This window comes from Cricetulus griseus, chromosome 4, assembly GCF_003668045.3.
Source record: "Cricetulus griseus strain 17A/GY chromosome 4, alternate assembly CriGri-PICRH-1.0, whole genome shotgun sequence".
NCBI lineage: Eukaryota > Metazoa > Chordata > Mammalia > Rodentia > Cricetidae > Cricetulus > Cricetulus griseus.
In genome coordinates, this window is record NC_048597.1 from 226,828,138 (window position 1) to 226,833,925 (window position 5,788).

Sequence of the window (5,788 nt, forward strand, 5' to 3'; positions counted from 1 at the left end):
AGAGAGAGAGAGAGAGAGAGAGAGAGAGAGAGAGAGAGAGAAAGAAAGAAAGTTCTCTTGGGCTTGGGTCTAAGCTTGTAGAACAGCCTCTAATGTCAAGAGGCTGTAATAACAGCGAATAACTTCTAAGATGCTGGCACCCAGCAAGGGCATAGATTCCAGCTCTTTGCAGCATCTCATGAGACTGGAACTGGCTTGTTCCACAGGAGCAGAGACGTGGTGTGCCCTGCTTTTGTCTGTGGTCCATGGTGACAGAAGTGAGACCTGGCATCCGAGTCTGGCCCCTGTGGGCCCCTTTGCTGAGCATCCCCAGCTGTGGTAGCGATGGGCTTCTGACCTGGCCCCAGATTCGTAGGAAGACACAAAGGATGAAGGGAGCTAAAGAGGTGGCCCAGTGGTTAAACTGCTTGCTGTGCAAGCATGAGTGCCCAAGTTCAACCCCCTAGAACCTATTGAAAAAGCAACACATGGTGGTACACGCTTGTAATCACAGCAATGACAGGCTGCTCCCTCGGGCTTGCTGGCCAGCCAGTCTAGCCCAATCAGTGATTTCCACCACCCCCACCCCCACCCCCAGACCTCCCAGGCAAATGACAGACTCTGTCTCAAAAACAAGGTGGACATAAACTGAGGACTGACACCCAAAATTAGTCTCTGGCTTACACACACACACACACACACACACACACATCACAAGTATAAACAAATATGCACGCAACAAAGACTTGGGAAATGAGTGTGTTGACTTGCACAGATCACTCAAAAAGTCTTCTAGGGATGAAGCATGCAGGACCCCTCCCCCATACCCAGGCTGTGGGTCCAGGACAGCTAGGCTCCTGTCCCAATGGCCTTGGCAGTGATGCATGAAAGAAAAGATGGACCTTGAGGGAATGTGGGTGTAGGTCAGGTGGTAGAGTACTTGCCCAGCACGCATGGAGCCCTGAATGGAATCTACAGCAACACAGAAGGTGTGTGTCATATCCCTGTTGTCTTAGCACCCTGTGGGTGGAAACAGGAGGGTAGATGCTATCATCCTTGACTCCATAGTTTAACGCCAGCCTGGACTACATACATGTCTTTGTCTCAGAAACAAAACCAAAGGCAAGCTCAGAGTCTTGATAAATGCATCTATGTGGGTTCAAAGCAGGATTCACTCCGAGAGTTGTTAGACCCCCGAAAACTCAAGTATCCAGGGTTCCAGTTCTTGGTCACCCCAATCACCAGGTGGATTCGAGAGCTTGCTGCAAACTGCACGAGGCTTTATTGTAATTTAACGAGCTAACCCCATGTTAGCTCAGGTCTTTTACCCACCGGCCATGGCGGATGGCTAGAAAAGACAGCTCCTAGGGTCTCCCAAGAGATCTTATAGGGCAGCGTAAGGGGAGTGTCTAGGGGTACGCACAGGCTCAGGATTGGTGTGCCTCCAGGCTTGGAGGGCTTGCCCTGTGTTGATTGGTCAACTGGTTGTTATGGCCCATAGGCCCTCCCAGGGTGGTTGCTATGCTCTCTATGCCATTGCTGTGCACTTGTCCGTAAAGCACACCCAGGGTCGTAAAGCATAGCGCCACCAGCTAACTTCTGATTGGCTCCTTGTCACGAGGCAGGCGTCTGACTTTCTAGTGTCTGGGACAAGGCCATAGAAGCACGTGTTCGGCCGTTATGGCTGCCGAGAGGGGAGCTGGTCCCTTCCGAGTGTGGGATGGGTTGGAGACCAAGCTCTGAGAACTGGGATAGTCTCCCAGGAGGTCCACATCTCCTTCCCTTGTAAACACCACCATGAGGCCAACACTCTTGTTTGGTCTCCTAAGAGCTACTTCTCAGCTCTGCCAGGCATGGGGGACCTCTTCTTGTCTCACAATGAAAGCAGGCACCGCCATTCCAGTTCTACAGTGCAGATCACACAGCGGTCAGGACGCAGATCTGTGTGCAGAGCAGTCCATCCACAGAGGACACAGATTTGCACACTCCAGCAAGGAGGGAGAAGTGCCCAGAACTGAGGGATGCTGGGTTGGCTCCTGGAAGCTGAGGCAAAGGTCTTCCTGAACCAGACTCCCCAGGTGGCATTTGAAGTCAGGAGAAAGGACACTGGAGGTGGCTGGCTTAGGGGGATGTCCTGGGGAGTTTTGGAGAGCATTTGAAGTCTGACTGACAATGAACTACAGCTCAGGAACTGCTCTCTCAGTCTGAGTCTCTGGTTCTTTACTGTAGGCAGCAGGGTGTCCTCTAAGCGCTGCTTGGTGCCTGGAGTTGAAACAGCAGAGTTCATTAGAACAACTCAGTGCTTGATAAAGTGGATTAACCCTGGGCCCTGCTCCAAGGATCTGACTCAGGAGACCAGATTTGGGGGGTTCTCTTTTCCTAAGAAGCCTGAGTGAAACTACGGCCCATGCTGGGCTCTTGGCCTATGGTGGTACAGCCCTCCTGTCCTGTCACCCAGTTCCTCAGCCTCTGAGATTAGTTTTCCAAGCTGGATGCCTCTCTACGACTCCCCGCTCCCTAAGAAGAGCCAAGGTAGCCTTTTCATTCTTGGGATCCATTATAGAGAGTGGCCACCTCTCTCTCTCTCTCTCTCTCTCTCTCTCTCTCTCTCTCTCTCTGTGTGTGTGTGTGTGTGTGTGTGTGTGTGTGTGTGTGTGTGTAGATCACAGGTCACCATTGGATTTTATGCTTCAGGCACTGTCCACCTCATTTTTTAAAGCTAGGGTCTTTCACTAGCCTGGATTAGGCCAGGCTGGCTGGGCAGCAAACCCTAGAGACCCATCCATCTCACCTTCTCAGCCCTGGAATTACAGACACACTCACAACCAGACCCAGCCTTTTCTATCACCCAGGATCTAGGTCTACACACTTAAACAGGTCCTCTCTCCCCAGCCCTGGGTACATGTTTTTTGTTGCTTGTTTGTTTTTGTTCCAAGTGTACGGACACAAACCTAGAGCTCAGAAAGGCTTTTAGCCCAGGAGGCTATAAAACTCACAAATGCCAGAGTTGGTGTCAACCCCTGGAGTTACCTGGGACCTAGAGTCAGACACAGCAGCACAGGAAGACTCGTGTGAGACCCTCCAGGACCTTGAATGGTGGTTGTTCTGTGGGGAGGTACAGGGCATGTTTGTTTGGGAGGCCTGGGGCTCCAAAGGTAGCAGATTCATTGACCTACCCCCTGCCCCAAGCTCCTGGGACACCGAGGCCGATGGGATAAAAGAGGTGCAGTCTGCAAGGGCCATTGGGACAACATGGATCTTTTGTCCTGCTGGAGTTCAGGGTAACCAGGGCAGAGATGGAACAAGTTCACAGAGGTGTGAACAGGCAGAACTCAGGCAGAAAGCCCCTCCTCAAGGAACAGCTGGGAACCTGGTGTCATGTTCATTTGAATGCTAAAAGAGAAATGTTTTGTTTTGTTGCCCAAGCTCCTCCATACAATAGCCTGAGATGGGGGTGGTGCTGGGAAGAAAGCTACACGCATTATGATCGTTTAAAATAGATTCATATTCGTTTAAATGACAATTGTTTCAGAGCCATAATTGATCCCTGTTTTCATCATTTCATGTATGAGGGAGAAAAAAGGTAAAAGAACAACACCTAAGCCAGAGACATTTGAAGCTGCTGCCTTCCAAACAATGGCCTTCTAAACAATGCCTCTCCCCGTGTGAATGCTGAACACGCTGGAGGAAGCAGCTTGCATAAAAGAAGCCATTTGGGATGTCTACCCTCTCAGTTCTGGGCAGGAGGAAAACTCAGAGCGGGCTGAAGTGAGCAAGCAAGGGTGTGCCCTAAGAGCTCCTGCATGCCCAGGAGAGCTGGGAATCGGAATGGAGCCGCCTCTAAATGGACAAAGGAAATACACAGTGGATGGTAATGGAGATTTCAATCTAAGATGAAATTTGAGCACAAGGAGCATTTCAATATAATATATATTTAATTGAAATGAACTACATATCTTAATGTGGCATTCCATGCAGGGCGAGACTGTGCCACCGTCTTCCTTCCTCCCTCTGTAATAATGTTCCTTTCAGAGAAGACTGTTAGTCCAGATATTTGTTGAATTAATGATTTGATTAAATTAATGAATGATTCTGAAATGAGCAGAGAAGGGTTTTAAAAAAGTATACTTTGAGGGGACTGAGGACATGGCTCGTGGCTAAGAACATCTGCCGGGGGCAAGCATGAGGAGCTGGGGTAGGTCTCGGCACCTGTGTAAAGCCAAGCATGGTGAATTCCAGCACTGGAGGGCAACCGCCAGCAGAATGGGAAAGCAGTGAGTTCTGGGTTCAGTGAGAGACCCTGCCTCAAGGGAATAAGGTGGAGAGAGATAGAGGAGAATACCCAGGATCCTCCTCTGGTCTCCGTGCATGTGCGCATGCTTAGCACACACACACACACACACACACACACACACACACACACACACACACACTGTACCTTGAACAATGCCATTAAATGCCATTAATTTCCCGTGCTTTCTAGGTTTTCCCACAGTGAAGAGATACTACTTTGATGATGGGAAGAGTTCTGGAGTCAGGAATTCCCTGAAGGGAACTGGTGAGATCTCCTGGGTCAGAGACAGCCCCCCTGAGCCAAGGATAAACTATAAAGGGACAGTTGGAGGAGGACAAGACTGGGCCACCGGCAGCTGGGACTGGGCTCCTCTAAATAGAAACTGTAGACGAGGGAGCGATATTAATATTTATTGCACATCACTCTCTCTGAGATTGTGCTCTACACGGCAAATGCAGAGTTGGTGTGAGGCAAGTCGCCGGGCAGGTTTGGGGCTGCGGCTTCACCCTTCCTATGACATTAGCTGCTGCATTTCAGACACCTGTCCAAAAAACAGCAGGATTTTCCAGTCTCCTTCACCGTTGGCTCCAGCAACCCCTCACCTATGCAATCGTGTATTGATTACCTATGCGTTACATTGAAAGGGACTCTGTTTTTTATCCATATTTGAATCCCACCGTTTAGTATTTTTCATGATTGAATCTTTTCTTTTTAGTAGATTATAAGTGAAGGCACTGGTTTGAGCTGTTGCTTCGCTCATGGCACCTTGTGAATAATTAATCTCCAGTTGCTAGCTATTGATTTGATTTTCGTGGGTGTGAAGGAAATAATTCACAGTTGAACTGACCTGAAATATAAATCACAGAATCATTTTGAGGTATTTAAGGTATGTTCATGGGACATTTGTGGTGTGTGTGTGTGTGTGTGTGTGTGTGTGTGTGTGTGTGTGTGTGTTCCAGAGTTCCCTGGTATGAACTCAGGTTGTTAGGCTTGACGACAAGCACTTTTACTGCCATTTGCCAGTCCACAAGGGACTTTTATATTAGAGATCTAGGGACATTGATGGAGGAATAAATAGAATGCTGATTTTGAGAACATCTGTATTGTTAAGAATTTCAGTTTACATTTTTCATTACTTATTTAAAAAAAAAAAAGATACCAGGAAGGGCACACTGACAAGATCTCCCTCCAAAAGTTCAGACTCCTATAATCCTGAGCTAACTGCCCATGCCTCCAAAAGTTCAGACTCCTATAATCCTGAGCTAACTGCCCATGCCTCCAAAAGTTCAGACTCCTATAATCCTGAGCTAACTGCCCATGCCTCCAAAAGTTCAGACTCCTATAATCCTGAGCTAACTGCCCATGCCTCCAAAAGTTCAGACTCCTATAATCCTGAGCTAATTGCCCATGCCTTCAAAAGTTCAGACTCCTATAATCCTGAGCTAACTGCCCTTGCCTCCAAAAGTTCAGACTCCTATAATCCTGAGCTAACTGCCCATGCCTTCAAAAGTTCAC